The sequence below is a fragment of the Carcharhinus amblyrhynchos genome, unplaced genomic scaffold, assembly GCF_965287045.1.
Source record: "Carcharhinus amblyrhynchos unplaced genomic scaffold, sCarAmb.v2.hapA scaffold_38, whole genome shotgun sequence".
Taxonomy (NCBI): Eukaryota; Metazoa; Chordata; class Chondrichthyes; order Carcharhiniformes; family Carcharhinidae; genus Carcharhinus; species Carcharhinus amblyrhynchos.
Genome location: NW_027649779.1, coordinates 3,772,859 through 3,789,798, shown reverse-complemented (window position 1 = coordinate 3,789,798; position 16,940 = coordinate 3,772,859). Strand labels below are relative to the sequence as shown.

General features: G+C 42.2%; 14 non-coding genes across 14 annotated transcripts; 5 read left to right on the top strand and 9 right to left on the bottom strand.

Moving 5' to 3' along the window:
* Nucleotides 1-2,428: 2,428 nt before the first annotated feature.
* trnai-uau (transfer RNA isoleucine (anticodon UAU)) lies at nt 2,429-2,523 on the bottom strand. The gene is made up of 2 exons: nt 2,486-2,523; nt 2,429-2,464 (listed from the first exon to the last, which is right to left on the bottom strand). It is a non-coding gene; the product is annotated as a tRNA-Ile (tRNA).
* Nucleotides 2,524-3,464: 941 nt separating this feature from the next.
* Nucleotides 3,465-3,538, top strand: trnan-guu (transfer RNA asparagine (anticodon GUU)). The gene has a single exon. It is a non-coding gene; the product is annotated as a tRNA-Asn (tRNA).
* Nucleotides 3,539-4,198: 660 nt separating this feature from the next.
* trnaq-cug (transfer RNA glutamine (anticodon CUG)) lies at nt 4,199-4,270 on the top strand. Its single transcript has one exon. It is a non-coding gene; the product is annotated as a tRNA-Gln (tRNA).
* A 948-nt stretch (nt 4,271-5,218) lies between these two features.
* trnar-acg (transfer RNA arginine (anticodon ACG)) lies at nt 5,219-5,291 on the bottom strand. The gene has a single exon. It is a non-coding gene; the product is annotated as a tRNA-Arg (tRNA).
* A 1,380-nt stretch (nt 5,292-6,671) lies between these two features.
* On the bottom strand, nt 6,672-6,744 carry trnaf-gaa (transfer RNA phenylalanine (anticodon GAA)). The gene has a single exon. It is a non-coding gene; the product is annotated as a tRNA-Phe (tRNA).
* Nucleotides 6,745-7,652: 908 nt separating this feature from the next.
* trnat-ugu (transfer RNA threonine (anticodon UGU)) lies at nt 7,653-7,725 on the top strand. The gene has a single exon. It is a non-coding gene; the product is annotated as a tRNA-Thr (tRNA).
* Nucleotides 7,726-9,051: 1,326 nt separating this feature from the next.
* trnav-cac (transfer RNA valine (anticodon CAC)) lies at nt 9,052-9,124 on the bottom strand. The gene has a single exon. It is a non-coding gene; the product is annotated as a tRNA-Val (tRNA).
* Nucleotides 9,125-10,820: 1,696 nt separating this feature from the next.
* Nucleotides 10,821-10,902, top strand: trnal-uag (transfer RNA leucine (anticodon UAG)). The gene has a single exon. It is a non-coding gene; the product is annotated as a tRNA-Leu (tRNA).
* A 1,058-nt stretch (nt 10,903-11,960) lies between these two features.
* Nucleotides 11,961-12,033, bottom strand: trnav-cac (transfer RNA valine (anticodon CAC)). The gene has a single exon. It is a non-coding gene; the product is annotated as a tRNA-Val (tRNA).
* A 420-nt stretch (nt 12,034-12,453) lies between these two features.
* On the bottom strand, nt 12,454-12,525 carry trnae-uuc (transfer RNA glutamic acid (anticodon UUC)). The gene has a single exon. It is a non-coding gene; the product is annotated as a tRNA-Glu (tRNA).
* Nucleotides 12,526-13,104: 579 nt separating this feature from the next.
* trnan-auu (transfer RNA asparagine (anticodon AUU)) lies at nt 13,105-13,178 on the bottom strand. The gene has a single exon. It is a non-coding gene; the product is annotated as a tRNA-Asn (tRNA).
* Nucleotides 13,179-14,985: 1,807 nt separating this feature from the next.
* Nucleotides 14,986-15,059, bottom strand: trnan-auu (transfer RNA asparagine (anticodon AUU)). Its single transcript has one exon. It is a non-coding gene; the product is annotated as a tRNA-Asn (tRNA).
* Nucleotides 15,060-15,464: 405 nt separating this feature from the next.
* trnag-gcc (transfer RNA glycine (anticodon GCC)) lies at nt 15,465-15,536 on the bottom strand. Its single transcript has one exon. It is a non-coding gene; the product is annotated as a tRNA-Gly (tRNA).
* Nucleotides 15,537-16,591: 1,055 nt separating this feature from the next.
* On the top strand, nt 16,592-16,663 carry trnaq-cug (transfer RNA glutamine (anticodon CUG)). The gene has a single exon. It is a non-coding gene; the product is annotated as a tRNA-Gln (tRNA).
* The last annotated feature ends 277 nt before the right edge of the window (nt 16,664-16,940 follow it).

Here is a 16,940-nt window from a genome sequence, read left to right as displayed (position 1 = left end):
CTGTAACAGACCAAATACCCATCGCAATTTCCATCCCACCAGATGTTGTTCTACTTCCTCCTTGTTGGATTTCACTTCTTTAAAAAAAACTTCCTCTATTTCTAAACATTCCCAATGTTAATGAAAGGTGATGGAGGTGAGGGTTTATCTTTGTTTCCTTATGCACACATGCCATGTAACATCCTGAGTTTTTCCAACCTCATCACATTTCAGTGCAGATTTCAGGTCCGCTTTTACATGGCAGTGAAAATACATTCAGCAAAATCCCAGTTGTTACTATACTACACCGGTATAATCTCAAATGAGATTATACCGTTCATTCTGCCAGTTATTACAGCACAGAATTAATTCTCGGCTAATGCCACAATATTTCATATCTCTGTTGTGACTCCACTAGACCCTCTCTCTCCTGATACTGCACCAGAACACGCATTACACACGGCTCCATCTCTGTTATTACATTGCAACCTGCCACGTATGAGGGAAGATTGACAATATCTCACTCACTGCTGCACCAGTCCACCTCCCTGTTCAGGCCGAATAATATCCTGACTCTAATTATTGACCTATTTCATGTTTCGATTATTGCTGTACTTTTCCCTGTCGAAGCTTATATCAATCTAAGGCCTTAAACAGAAATTACTGCAGCAGGCTATACAGCCAATGAAAGAATAAGAAACAGCAACTAAAACGAGCGCTTCACAACATCTGCAATAGCAAAGGAGATCCACGAGATGGCAGGGAAGCAGTGATTTTTGGAACGAACACGAAACAGAGAACGTCTCAGTTATTGCTGCAATAGACCTAACCTTTGTCCATCCTGAACTGGACACAGATTATATGATACAAAATCATATTTCTGATTATATGACAGTGATTCTCAGTTGATTCTGTACTCAGCAAAATCCCGCTTGTTATTATCTTGCACCAAGTCTCATTTGAAGTTACACCGTGTATTCTGGCGGTTATGACAGCACGGAATTAACTCTTGGCTGATGTCATGGCACTCCATATCTCAGTAGCTACTTCACTAAAACCTTTCTCTCCTGATACTACACCAGGACATGTTACTGATTGCATTACACGAGGCTCTATGTCAGTTATTACATTGCTGGAACCTGCCACGTAGAAAGAAATCTCGCCAATATCTCACTCACTGCAGCACCAGTTCACCTCTCTGTTTATACCGAATAATACTCTGTCTCTAATTATTGTTCCATTCCATCATTCATTTATTGCTGAACTTGCCCCTGTCAAATCTTACATCAATCTAAGAGCTTGGCCTGATTTTTTTCTTAGTTTATATTGTACAATGTTCAGCACCAGACAAAATTATACTAGGCGCGGTGTCAGTTTTATTGTGTTAGACGTTCTTTCCTTTATTACTGCGCGAAAGCATACCATAGTTCATTTTACACATTATCCTCTCTCATTTATTACTTTATTCTGCATTGCCTCACGTTTTAGTCCAGCGGGCCACATCTCTGTTTATATCAGACTAGATCATGTCCCTGGTGTTGAAAAAGAAGGTGCCATTTTGCAGGTGTCAGATTGTGGTTCAAGTGGTCTGACGTGAAAATTAAAATAACAAAAGGATCGTGGACAAAGCAAATTGTAAAACCCGCTGTCATCTGTTGGTCTGGTGGTTAGAGTTTGAAGCTTTCCTGCTGTTTTGATTGCAGGTCAGGGAATGAAGATTTATTGCTCTCCTCCAATCCGTGACAATAAATATCAGTTATTTCCTGGCAGAACGCTCAAATCTCAGTCTCGCCTTGTATCCTGTCCTTTCTCAAGTGAAGACCCTGAGCCAATTCAACAGGAAGCCATATTGTTCTTTCTGGGGTCCAGACGAGGTTAATTCAGTTTAAATAGAGCGGGCTCTTCACTGCAGCTCATTGTGTTTCTGACTGGAGATGAGTCTTGTCTGCTGCACATTTCAGGATCATCTCTCAGTAATCACCGGCAAGAATATTCCCTTCCCGTGGGGAACACTGAAGAAGTCAAGGACATTAACCACCAAACTTCCGATAAGCATTCTCCAAGGCGGCCTTCAAGACACACGACAACACAGAATCTCTGATCAGAAACTGATAACCCAATTCCATATACATGAGAATGGCCTCAATCGGGATCTTGGGTTCATGTCACACGACTTTTAACCCCCACCATTTTTCCTGGGCTTGCAAAATCCTACAAACTGGCCAGGCGTGAGACAATCCCACTCTCCATTCGCATTTACTGCACCCGAAATGAATGATTTCGTGAATCATGATTTTTTTTTCCAACAATAGACAGCAGTTTCATGCTCATCAATGCTTTTCTATTCCGATCTTATTTGTTGCATTCAAATTCCACGACCGTTCTGGTGATTCCCAGATGATGAGCTGGTGGGATTAGACCACTGGACGATCCGCTCACCTAAAACAAATGCTCCAGGTGAGGGTCGAACTCACAACCTCGGCATAACCCGCTGGCTGTACTGCTGTATAAGTACCGCGCGCTAACCGATTGCGCCACTGGAGCACTGCGCTCTGGTTATTTTTGCCAGGTTATTAAAGGCTCCCGCAGCGTTACCTCCGTTAATAACCGCTATTCGAGGCCACATTTCAGACCGGGAAACAAACCCATCAATGATTTTCTTTTCTGCGGCTCCACAGTGAGTGAGACAGGGAGAAGCAGCAGGATTATATCCCGCAGTCTCCAATCGCCAGCAGAAAGTGGCGACTGCAGCTTCAATCAGCGGGTTACTGCCCATCCCCGGGACACAAGATCCAAACCCGTTCAAACCTCCCCATACACCGAACACAAGCTCAGCAAAACGCAGACAGATTATATCCCGCTCACTGAACCTTCGAGTAGCATTTACACAACACCCGAGTGATTCACAAACAAAATTCACACCATCTTTCCAAAACTTTTCAGTGATAAATTCCTCCATTTGGTTGAAAAGCTGAGTGTTGGGAATCTGGAAATGAGCACCATGGGATTTGTGTTATCCAGTGACTTGTTTCCCAGGTTTAACCTCAGGTTTGTAATTCCATTTGTGTTGTATATTGAAGCGAATCTTATATCAAAATTAGAAGAAAACAAGGGAAATATTAAATCTTGGAAGAAATCCTGAGGGAAATGGATCACAATATTCGGAAGGAGGTGCAGTTGTGAATGGTATTATTGATGATTGAGTGGAAAGTATCGGATCTTTGGGCTGCTGGTGGTCGGTTCCCTTCCCTCCCGTTGAATTCCTCCCTGTGATAAGAGAAATGGATTTATTTGACCTGCCCGTTCATAGGAGAAAGGGAATAACCAACACACTACAGCAGTGCTGCGGGATCAACGGAACTAAAGAGACTTGTATAGAATTGTAAACAGTGCGGTCATGCTGCAGTTCTGGAACAGGTTTTGCAGAAATTGAATTGTGGTCATTGACACACTAGTTTAGAATATATTTAACGGTGATTGTCTTAGTCTCTGCGGCGCAATTGGTCAGCGCGTTCGGCTGTTAACCGAAAGGTTGGTGGTTCGAAACCACCCAGGGACGGAGTTTCATTATTTTCTCTTCATTGGCAAACACTTGCCTGTTTGCAAAGTGTCCGTGGGTGCCAATAAAAAATAGCTCTCAATTGTTCCCGGCTGTACTGTTATCTGGTGTTACCAACATTATTTAATGACAACTGACTTCAAACATATTACATATAACATTATATATATGCTTCCATTATACTATTAAAGAAATACAATTGAAACATGAACTTGTGGCTAAGCATTTGTTCCAATTCCATGTTCCCGCTTCCATTCATTCCTGGATAGATCATAAATCTGTCTAACCCAAACTGAAATGTGTTCAATGATGGAACATCGGAACCTTCTGGAGTAGAGAATTCCCAAGATTCACGAGTCTTTGAGTGAAGCAATTTCTCCTCATTGCAGTCCGAAATCATCAGCGCCTTATCCTGAGATTGTGTCCCCGTGTTTGAGATTCCCGGATCAGGAGAACTAATGTTTCAGTTTTGTAGTACTATTTATTGTTTCTCGTTAAAGATGTTGAGATTTTCCAGCATTTTTGTAGGAGGAACCATTAAGGGCAATGCGAGTATGAATGGGTGTTGGCCATTGAGGGGATTGCTCAACGGGATTTACATTTCTCTCTGCTATTCAAGGTGGCAGAAATATTGAACGAGGATTTTCGCTGTGCCTGTGTGGTTCCGTGGTGTAATGGCGAGCACTCTGGACTCTGAATCCAGCGATCCGAGTTCAGATCTCGGTGGGACCTTGTTTTCACATGCAGATGGTTGATTTGCTGTAGAGTGTTTTGTTTAAATGTATCACAAAGCACCAATCGAGAGGACAATTTGTCAGCCAGTTCAATTGGTCTGACAATGCACAGTGTGATAATCCTCTGGTGCCAGATGTCTGCAATGTCAGTGCTTTTCGGTTTTTTGCTGCTCTTTAATTCCTCTGTTGGAAAATAAAAAGAAGCGGTTTGTGTCGCATAATAGCAATTCGACTCGAGTCTGGCAATTATTGAGCAAGTGTGTGTGTGTGTGTGAGCGTGAGAGAGAGAGATAGAGAGTGTGTAGGTGTGTGTGCATGTGTGATGTCCCCGACTTGCCCCAAATTTTATAAATTGCCGCTCCCCCTATAAACTTGCCCTAATCTAGTTCACCTCGATTAAATCACTCCTCAATCTCCTCTCCAATGGACAACAATCCCAGCATCACAAACCAGAAACTTCTGGCTAATTTGAACTTTTCAGAATAAAACTTACTCCGAAGAAATTCCTCCATCTGTTTTAACTGAAATTTGTCAACTTTTAAAAAAAACTCTGTATTTTGCTTCTTCAAAATAAACATGCTTAAAAGAAATTCTTCAACAGATTTCATCAACTTTTTTTAGAAACTATTTTCACCATTCTGAAAAATGTAATGTTTCCATGTTTTTTTCGAGAAATTTCCAACTTTTAAAAGGTAGCTTAAGCTTGCTGACGTATTTTTCCCAAATACTTTAACGAGAATTTTTCATTTAAAAAAGAAACATTTTTCTTTCAAAAGAAAAGTTTTTTCATTTTTTGTTGTCAACATTGTTTTTTGAAAAATAAGTAACTGAGATAAATATCTTCACAGAAGCTGATTGCATTTGGTCAACATCTCCCTGAATTGGTCTAAAATTAATGAAAAAATATTTTTCATCAACATGAAGTTTTTGAAGTGAAGTACCATAACGAGCCAGCCAGGAGTCGAACCTGGAATCTTCTGATCCGTAGTCAGACGCGTTATCCATTGCGCCACTGGCCCACAGCAAACCCACCTGCAGCACTATTTACATATCCGTCCGAAGCTTCAAAATTGGCGGAAACATGGTCAAAACATATTCGATATGGTGAAGAAATGTTACATAATTGACATTTGCTATTCTCACTCGCAATCATTCTACTTTGCCTTGAATTGAGTTAACCTGCTGTGTTGGAACTCAAACCCTGGTTCTCAAAGCTTCATTTGCTTCTCTGCGTTATCAATCCAGCGTCAACAACATGGCTGGAAACCGCACCCCTCCCGCCAGTGAATCCACTATTGAATATTACCTGAACACAGATCTTACAATCATATGACATTGGCTCTTACTTCAGCCTCAAAATACATTCAGGAACAGACAAAAGTGCTGAAAATTCATGACAACACAGAGCAGGAAAGAAGATAGACCTATTCTGACTCAGCACACATTTTATCAGTTCGTTCAGTGGCTAAAAGAGCAAGTCAGAGGCTGGGAATCCTGCAGGAGTAACTTTCCTCCTGACTCCCAAAAAGCATCGAACATAGAACAGTTCAACACAGTACAGGTCATTCGTCCCACGATGTTGTGCTGAGCTTTGTCCGAACCCAAGATCAAGATCAAGATCAAGCTATCCCACTCCCTATCATTCTGGAGTGCTCCATGTGCCGACCCAATAACCGCTTGAAAGTTCCTAAAGTGTCCAACTCCACTATCACAGCAGTGAGTCCATTCCACACCCCAACCACTTTCTGAGTAAAGAACATACCTCGGACATCCTCCTATATGAACCTTATAGCTATGCCCCCGACTGACAGCTACATCCACTCGAGAAAACAGTCCCTGAATCAGTGGAACAGTCCACCATCGACGTGGCATAAGTCAGGAGTGCGATAGAATGTTCCCCACCTGTCTGCATGATGCAAGAGTCCACCAAAGGCACCTTAGACAGCACCTTCCAAACACAAGACCACTTCCACCCGGCAGCACCCCCGCACCCCTCCAACACCACACAGACAACAGCATCACCAAGCCTCTCAGCATTCTGTGTGGCGCCAATGCTACTTGCCACTTGTCAGCTCCAAACATAAACATAAAGTAGCCGACTGCGGACTTTCGAAATCTGAAATAAAAACAGAAAATACTGGATGACGTCAGTACGTTTGGCACTATCTGTGGAGCGGGAATCAGAACTAACTTGTCCCGTCCAGGATGGGTGTGGGCGCCTGCCATGTGGGTGTCCGAGTGGGCTCTTATCCGTGCTCTTTATCTCTGCCTTTTTCCAGAGCCAGTCAGCAGAAAGCCATTTGGTATTTGGTTTGTTGCATCTTGTGTGAACTGATGTTTGAAGACAGTGTGAGGCAAAATGTACTGCCAATTAGCACAGAAAACCAGCAAGGTGACCCTGTCGAAACCCGGGATTGAACCAGGGACCTTTAGATCTTCAGTCTAACGCTCTCCCAACTGAGCTGTTTCGGCTGGCATGTAAGTCAGAAGCTTTCGTCTGCCAGATATCTAAGAGAGCAATGATTTCTGCCCATTCGTTAATGCATCATTTTCATCTTTCTTCAAATAATCTCAACCAAATGTCCTCAGTGATAAAAACAAGTTACTGCTGATGGGAAAAGAGGAAATGTTCCAAAATCTCCCAATGTCTGACAGCACCTGTAAGGAATGAAAAGGGCGGACGTTTCGAGTCCAGATGACACTTTATCAAACGGAGTTACTCCGATCGAGAAGACAGACAGGAACACAGGCTGAATGGCCGTTTGTCGGTGTAAGCGACAGAATTGCAAACACTGAGACTGCAATCCCTGCCCAGAGGATGGGTTGGGACTTTCTAACTGAGGTTCAAATCCCGTCATTTTCACCTCCCGTCATTTCTCATCGTGACTTATTTTTGTTGAAAATTATTGGAAATAAAGCAATGGGCACAGAGATGGTCAATTCATTACAAATCTCTCACATCAGCAACACTGAAGGTCCAGTGATCAGGATCGGCGCCGTGACGCGGTTTCGATTCCCAGTCACGGAGTGAATCATTTTTTGTTTAATTCTTTATTTAATGAAAACACGCCTCACAGCGTCTGTGAAGGGAACAACATCTAAATCTTCCAGCTGGATGAACTGGCATCGGAGCTGGAGAAGTCAGAGGTGCAATACTAACGATAAACTCTGAAGCAGAATCACATGACAGGCACAACATACATGTCAGATACACACACAGCACACATGTCAAATCATGTCACTTTCAAGGTGTGTCTTTTAACTTCCTGCTCTCCACCTCAGACATTTCCACATTCATCAAAAATCCCCCACCACAAACCCCATCCTCCTCCTCAATCCACTGATAATCTTACTAGTACGGGAAGGTGCTGGCAGCATTTGGCTCCATAGCTCAGTGGTTAGAGCGCTGGTCTTGTAAACCAGGAGTCGCGAGTTCAATTCTCGCTAGAGCCTCCGTCCAAAGTTTAGCTAGTACAAACTGTTGGAAAAAGGCAAATAGAGTGGGAGGCGAAACGAAGCCCTCTTATGAGTAGAGGGGCAGATTAGGTGCTAATTTGGAAAGCAAAACGATTTTCTTCTTCGTGAAAAGAAATCGAAAGAGCAGAACATATTTGACAAGCTGATAAATATAAATGTTGATATTAAGAATGGAATAGATGCGGTTGTACAAGCAATGCTTAAAGTTAGCATGTAGGTGCAGCAGATATTTGGAAGGGGAATTACATTTTGTTCTCATTGCCGGCAGACTGGAGTTTTAAAATAACGAGGTGTTTCTGCTGCTACACAGGATTTTGTGGAAACCAGGTTGAATATTCTGCGCAGATGTGACAGTCACATTTAAAAAGGGATATGCTTTGCATTAGATACGGTAAAGAGAAGGTTCATCAGATTGTTCCCTGGGGTCAGTGAGTTGTCCTGTGGTGAAATTCTCTGGAGTTTAGAAGAATAAGCGGTGATCTATTTAAACTTACACAGTTCTGATTCGGTTTGATAGGATGGAGGCTGAGAGATTTTCTTTTTCTCTGCTGGTCGGGAATCTAACCCCCTGCTGCACAGATGAGGGGCTGGTCATTTAGGGCTAAGATAAGGAGAAATTACTTCACTCAAAGGGCAAGAATCTTTGGTATTTTCTGTACCTGACAGTTATGTACGCCCCATCATCGAGCACATTTAAGGTTGTGATAAACAGGTTTCTGATCTCTTGGAGAATTCAGGGATATGGGAAGCTGGTGGAAAAACTAAGTTGTATCCCAAGATCAGCCATGATGACATTGAATGGTGGAAATCTCGATGGACCGAGTGGTCTGTTTCTCCTCCTATGATTCATGTTAGAATAAAAACAGAAAGGACTGGAAGTTCTCAGCAGGGTTTGCAACAAATGTGGAGCAAGACAGAGTTAAGTTTCCGAGTTCAATATGATTCTTTTCAAACCAGTAACTGAGTGTGAATTCTAACAACTAGCACAACATCGAGACTGCAAACACTTCCAGTATCACTTATACCTGTCTGTTTGAGCACACAATACGATCAGATATTTCAGATGGTGATTAGTCAGCACCTATAAACCCATTAAATCCCTTTGGAGACTGAACCAGATGTGAATAAATGCTCGGTGTCAAAATCGAACTTTCCTCTCAGTGCACTTTATTTCATAGAAAGCATTTGAGGGTGAAATCAGAGCAGTGATAACACGTCTTTAACACCGAGGTTCAGATAATTTTGAGCAACAAACTGAAATCAAGCAATTTTCCCTGACCTGACATGAGAAAACTTAATGAGAGCTTCTGCCCGGTTTCGAACCGAGGCCTTTTCGCGTGTGAGGCGAACGTGATAACCACTACACTACAGAAACAGCTGACAACAGGGTAGAGCAAATCTGCCTGTCTGCAATGTTCAACTACATTGTGTCGCTGCAGGTTCCGATGATCAGTCTGAGAGCCCATGTCACTGAATTCAGGAAGATAACCGTTACTTTCAATCTGATTGTACAACTTATCCCCAACATCAACATTTAAAAGCGTTCGTCTGCCAAATATCTAAGTCTGGCAAATATCTAAGGGAGTAATGGTTTCTACCCATTCATTAATGCGTCATTTTCATCTTTATTCCAGTAATCATCCGCACTTTGTCTCATCAGCGCTTTGTAACCTGTCGCTCCCGTTTTTCTTTGTTCTTTAAATGTGACATTTCCAATTCAGATACTAAAGAGGAAATCCCCCTGATACTGATTCCGACAGAACTGGTGCAGACCGGGAAGTAACACAGGATTGTTGTACAGCAATAAATCTACATTCCCTGACCGGGAATCGAATCTGGGCCATGGCGGTGAGAGCGCCGAATCCTAACCACTAGACCAGCAGGGAAACTGACGGAAAGCTTATAAAATATTAATTTATCCATGAGCCACCTGCCTTTTGTCGCGTTTCTGTTTTTTTTATTCACCAAATACAAGTTTATTCCTTCTCATTGTCATGTTTATATCACACGCAAGTGATATAAACTTGTGGCCACAGTGCAGAATCCAAACCACTGATCCAACAGGGAAGCTGGCAGTGACTTTCCCAATCAGCGGATCATCCTCATTTTAGCCTTTCTCTTCCTTCTCTTCCGTCACCCAATAGGCAGGTTTCTCATTAAAAAAACGTACTCTGCTTGTACATACACTTGACATCTGCCATCGAGCCCATGGTGGTGAAAATGATGACTTTGCACCATTGGAACACCCGGGTTCCGCCATCACCAGCTCAATGTTACCTTGTCTACCATTCCGTGCGTCAAATAAAACATCCTCTAACCTTACGTTCTGCCCCTTTTAAGAACTGACCCCTGATTTCATAATTAGATAATGCACGGTGATCCCATCAGGTTAATTAAAATTTACAAAAATATGAATAATAGAACTTTTCCCTCAGCCTGAAATAATAATGATTTGGAAAAAGAAAATCAGACCATGGGATTCGGACGCGATAACTGTCTCATAGTTATTGTTGTAATTGGCTGAACACTTTCCTGGTGTTGAAAAAGAAGGTGCCATTTTGCAGGAGAAAATTCTGGTTCAAGGGTCTGCCGTGGAAATTAAAATAACAACAGGATTGTGGACAAAACAAGTTGTAAAACTCACTGTAATCTGCTGGTCTGGTGGTTAGAGCTTGAAACTTTCACTGCTGTTTTGATTGCAGGTCAGGGAATGAAGATTTATTGCTCTCCTCCAATCCGTGACAATAAATATCAGTTATTTCCTGGCAGAACGCTCAAATCTCAGTCTCGCCTTGTATCCTGTCCTTTCTCAAGTGAAGACCCTGAGCAAATTCAACAGGGAGCCATATTGTTCTTTCTGACGTCCAGACGAGGTTAAGGACAGTTTAAATGGAGCCGGCTCCTCACTGCAGCTCATTGTGTTTCTGACTGGAGATGATTTTTGTTTGCTGCACATTTCAGGATCATCTGATTCGGTTACGATTCCCTCATGGCCCATCCCAACTCCACAGATTCTGATATATTTCATTATTAATGCAATGAAATGACATGAGTAGGCTGCTTTCTTATGTGGTAGCGTGGCCGAGCGGTCTAAGGCGCTGGATTTAGCCTCCAGTCTCTCTTGAGGCGTGGGTTCGAATCCCATTGGTGCCAGTTTTTGTCCTTGGAGCTGAAATCCAACAGCTCGGGTTGGACGCAGGATTCTGTGCGGTGCCGTTTTTGACAGTTGCCCTTGTAAGAACAGAATATTGTGTTTGACTCGTCAATCGTCAGTTCCGATACGACACAGCCAAAAAAACACGCACCGACCTCCTCTGAAGGCAAGTCCGGGACCCGGCCTTCAGAATGTTCTTCCTTCCCCAGTAAGTCTCCAGAGTTCAGAAGCTGTGACATCTTCTTCAGAGCCTTCAGTGTACAATCGATGGAGACGAATATCACGCGAAGGCCATCTCCACACCCCTACTCATTACCTTCAAAAAACAGAGCAACAGGAAATTGAGAAACGACGAGCTTCAGGGCAGTTGAAATGATGGTGTCCCTTCAGTGCAGCTCATTGTGTTTCTGAAGTGAGATGATTTCTGTTTGTTACACAGTTCAGGCTGACCTAATTCAGAGAAGGATCAGGCTCAATCCTCTCAATGGCCTTTCCCAACTTCATTTCTTCAAACGAATTTCAGTAACATTTCTGTTAAATAATATGATTGTAACATACGTCAGTGTGGTTGTGTGGCCGAGCGGTCTAAGGCTCCAATCTCGGTGGAGGTGTGGGTTCAAATCCTAACGCGAGCGAAATGGATTTAAATTTTGATCCTTACTGCTTTTGTAAGATTGAATGCAGGAGTGTGTGCAGTGTCGTTTTCGTCATGTGATTCTTCTGTGAAATGTGCGCCTTTTCCTCCAGTTCACTTACAGTATTACTTGTATCTGTCTGTTTGAGCACACACTACTATCAGAAATTTCTGATGGTGAATAACCATATTCGTCTGCGCACCTATAAACCCATTAAATTCTGTTGGAGACTGAACGAGATGCGAATAAATGCTCGCTGTCAAAATCGAACTTCCTCGCCAGTGCACCTTATTTCACAGAAAGTATTTGAGGGTGAAATCAGAGAAATGATAACATGTCTTTAACACTGAGGTTCGGATAATGTGCAGCAACAAACTGAAACCGAATAACTTCCCTTCCCCGACATAAGCAAGCTTAATGATTGTTTCTGCCCGGTTTCGAACCGGGGACTTTTCGCGCGTGAGGCGAACGTGATAACCACTACACTACAGAAACAACTGGAAAACTAACGCAGCAAGTCTGCCTGTCTGCAATGTTCAACTACGCTGTGTTGCTGCAGGTCCCGATGGTCAGACTGAGAGCCCATGTCACTGAATTCAGGAAGATAACCATTACTTTCAGTCTGATTGTACATCTTATCCCCAACATCAAAATTTAAAAGCGTTCGTCTCGCAAATATCTAAGGGATCAATGATTTCTACCCATTCATTAATGCATCATTTTCATCTTTCTTCGAATAATCTCAGCATTTGTATCATCAGCGCTTTGTAACCTGTCGCTCCCTTTTTTCTTTGTTCTTTAAATGTGACATTTCCAAATCAGATACGAAAGAGGAAATCTCTCTGATACTGATTCTGACAGAACTGGTGCAAACCGGGAAGTAACTCAGGATTGTTGTACGGCAATAAATCTACATTCCCTGACCGGGAATCGAACCCGGGCCGTGGCGGTGAAAGCGCCGAATCCTAACCACTAGACCACCAGGGAAGTGGCTAAAATTAAAATATTAATTTATTCATGGGCCACCTGCCTTTTGTTTTATTTCTACACGGGAACACAATCTCGGGACAAGGCACTGATGATTCAGGACTGAGATGAGAAGAAATTGCTTCACTCAAAGGCTGGTGAATCTTGGGAATTCTCTCCTCCAGAGGGTGTTGATGCTCCATCATTGGACACATTTCAGTTTGGGTTTGACAGATTTATGATCATTCCAGGAATGAATGGAAACAGGGATATGGAATTGGAACAAATGCTCAGCCACAAGTTCATTTTTCAATTGTTCTTTTTATGTTTAAAGGTATAATTACACATATATGTTATATATACTACATATATATATGATATATATATATATGTAATGGTGTACAGGTATATATATATATATGTATATATAATGTTATATGTAATATGTTTGAAGTCAATAGTCATCAAATAATGTTGGTAATACCAGATAACAGTACAGCCGGGAACAATTGACAGCTATTTTTTATTGGCACCACGGACCCATTGCCAACAGGCAACTGCTTACCCGTGAATGCTGATGGTGAGGAAATAGTAAAATTCCGTCCCTGGGTGGTCTCGAACCACCAACCTTTCGGTTAATAGCCGAACGCGCTGACCAATTGCGCCACAGAGACAAAGATAGGCACTAAATATATTCTAAACCAGTTTGGGACCAATGATCACGCAATCTGAAGCTTAATTTTATTATTAATGCACTGGGCTTTGCTTCTATCAGGGCTACAATTAACCTTGTCTCATTTATGACTGTTCATGGCAGTGTTCGCTACAATCACACATTTGGTGCCGTCTTGTACAGTAATGCACTAGGCCATGTCTCTTTATATACTGCGTTTGACTCATTTGAATCATTATTGCAATAGACTTTGCAACTGTTTACACTACATTACATGCCGCTTCATTTATTAATACATGTGGACATGCCATGATAAATGCTACAAGTCATCGTATCTGAACTATTATTACTTAGTCAAGAGTTCACTTACGTTACATTAGGCTCCATCTCAGGTATTATTGTGCTAGGCTCTGTGTCATGCACTACTGAACACACCCGTGTATCACTAATGAAGCAGACACTTTCTCACTAATTGTTTTTCTATCAAATGTGTCTGATAGATGGAATCGAACAAAGAGCGAGTGAGAAGAATAGATGCATATTAACTAAAAAGTGCAATATAATTGTGTGGATGAAATTGCGTTATAGATCAGAGTGAGTTAGGGCTCGAATTGTGCTGAAGTCAAAAATTATAACAAGGAACTATATTTACATATACACAGAACATATTATAGAGACAGGGTTCGGCTGGTTTTCTGAACGGACTAAGGAAAAAAATGAGCGCCGAGGAATGGAAAATCCAGCGAAAAAGAGACACGTGTCCAGTTATAATGAAATATTATTTGATAATGTCTGGATGATAAAATAGACAAATCTTTAAATCACTAAAAGTTAAGGTTATTCAATAATTAGCTGGTAATCGACATGTTCAGTAGCCGGAAGGTAAATATGAATGCAAGTATTAAATTCACTATCCTTCGGCCAGATTTCCCTGTGAATCTTACTGACAGAGATATTAATGCCATTGCTTTACTGATTGTTCCCTTTCCATGGAAACAGGGAAATAAATTGTCCTCAAATATCTCCTCAAACCTGCTGCACTAACCTTGTGATTAAAATGATACATCACCGCCATCTGCTGGCGGACCACAGAGACTGCAGGCGCTGTGCTTGTGAGTCTGCGAACCGGTAACTGAAATATAAATATTGAACGATATTGTCCGAGATTGGAGTTTATAGAAGGATCTCGGCTGACGTATTCGCCCTTTTTATAACCAGGCACCGCAGATAAATGGTGTTCTTCATTTCCCATTGGGAGATAATGTCTGGAGATTGAAGTTGGGATTATTTGAAACTTCAAATTGTACATTCGATGCAGTTATCAGACGTTAATCAAATTCAGAATCTTAGTGGGTAAACATTGCTGCCCTCTGCAATTCGCTTATCAGACATTTTCCCGGTTTAGTCTTAAAAAAGGCACAAAGAATCAGACATTTACAGGGACACACACACACACACACACACACACACACACACACACACACACACACACACACACACACACACACACACACACACACACACACACAGGTATTGGAGCCCACAGAGATACAGGGGGGCATACACAGATTCAGGGACACATATAGATGCAGGGGCACACTAGATTCAGATACACCAAGATTCAGGGGCAGACATTTTGAGATCCTCATAACTCGAAAGATACAAGGGCACACACAGAATCAGAGGTATATACAATGTCTCAGCTTGTACACTGCCAAATTCTCTCTCGTAATTCCAGACTTTTCAATGAGTTGAAGCAGGCAACTGTTTACCCGTGAATGCTGATGGTGAGAAAAATAGCAAAAATCCGTCGCTGGGTGGTCTCGAACCACCAACCTTTCAGTTAATAGCCGAACGCTCTGACCAATTGCGCCACAGAGACTGAGACAACAGCAGTTAAATATACTCTAAACTAGTGTGTCAATGACCACAATTCTATTTCTGAAAACCTGTTCCAGAACTGCAGCATGACCGCACTGTTTACAATTCTACACAAGTCTCTTTAGTTCTCTTGATCCTGCAGCACTGCTGTCGAGTGTTTCTCCTGTGAACGGGCAGGTAAAATAAATCCATGTCTCTTATCACAGGCAGGAAGGGAACTAACCACCAGTAGCCCAAAGTTCCAATCAATCATCATTAACACCATTCACAACTGCACCACCTTCCGAATATTGTGATCCATTTCCCTCATGATTTACTTCCAGGAATTAATATTTGCCTTGTTTTCCCCCAATTTTGACAGGGGATTCGCTTCAATATACAGAGTGAACGGAGAAAGAAGAAGCTTTGCATTGGCCGGGAAATCGAACCCGGGCCTCCCGCGTGGCAGGCGAGAATTCTACCACTGAACCACCAATGCTGCGCTTGCTACTTCTACCCCCACATGCTCTCTCTTCCTTCACACTCAGCAGCATTGTAGTTTTCTTACTTTGTCCTCTCATTTCCCAAATGCCCACAAATGCTCTCACTCAAATCTCACACGCAACATCGCACAAGCCTCTCATGCTGTTCAACACCTTCCTTTCATTCACAACCGCATCTCAAACTTTCAACCTTCCTCCAAAACACAAACACTCTGCAACAGTCCCCCTCTCACACAGCCTCATTCTCCCAAATATGCCTCTGCTTTCTCCACATCAGTCCAAACACTCTCAAAACGTATTCAAATCATTTGCACACTGCCTCTTACACTCAACTCATATCACGACAATACACATCATGCCATTCTGCAAATGCTTTAAGTTGCTTCATTTCTTCAAAGCTGGTACCCAGTGCGACACCAGGCCAAACTTCCACTTTCAAGACTTGATGGCACCTATATAGGGTTAGAAGTTAGCTCGGAATGAGTTAAAAAAATAGGAGAGCTAGTAGGGGGCATGAGAAGTCCTTGGCAAGTCGGATAAAGGAAAACCGCAAAGCTTTTTACTCTTACGTTAAAAAATGCATTAAGTCTTCATATATCGAGGCCAGTCTGCGACATCTGAAAGCAATGAATCCTAACCACGAGACTACCAGGATCCCATCTGCCTGATTCTCCCAGGTACTGATTACAGGAATGTGCACAGCGCCAATTGTCCGCACTCACACACTCCTTCCTGTCTGTTAAGATTTGAAATTGTTTATATTTTTCACATTGGCTTCCAGTGTGATGAAAGCAGAGCTGTGATAAGCTGATGTTGTTCAGTGGATTTACTGCAGTAAAGTTTATGTCAGTTCGATGCAAACATTGGTGTTTGAATGTGGTCAGTTACAGTGAAATTTAATGCAGTGGAAAGTAGCCTACTCGCTTTTACAGGAGGAACCAGCAAGGGAAATATATATACGAATAATTGTGCAACGGGACTGATATTTCTCTCTGTTGTTCAAATTGGCACAAGTATTGATTCACGATTTTCAGGTTGTGTCCATGTGTTGGGTTCTGTGGTGTAATGGTGAGCACTCTGGACTCTGAATCCAGCGATCCGAGTTCAAATCTCGGTAGAACCTTGTTTTAATTTGCAAATGCAGATGATGGATTGACTGTCGAGCATTTGGTTTAAGTTTATCACCAAGTCCGAATCGAGAGGAGAATTTGCCAGCCCGATCAACTGCTGTTACTCAGTTCAAGGGCAATGCGGGATGATAGGAAATGAATGAAGACAATCTGAACAATGGACCTTTTCCTCACAAGTTAACGCAAACTTTTTGACAATGTTTCTGCCTGAAACTTTCGAAACGTCGAGCTAATATGTAACAACCATCCCACTTTCCCATGTGGGCCAGT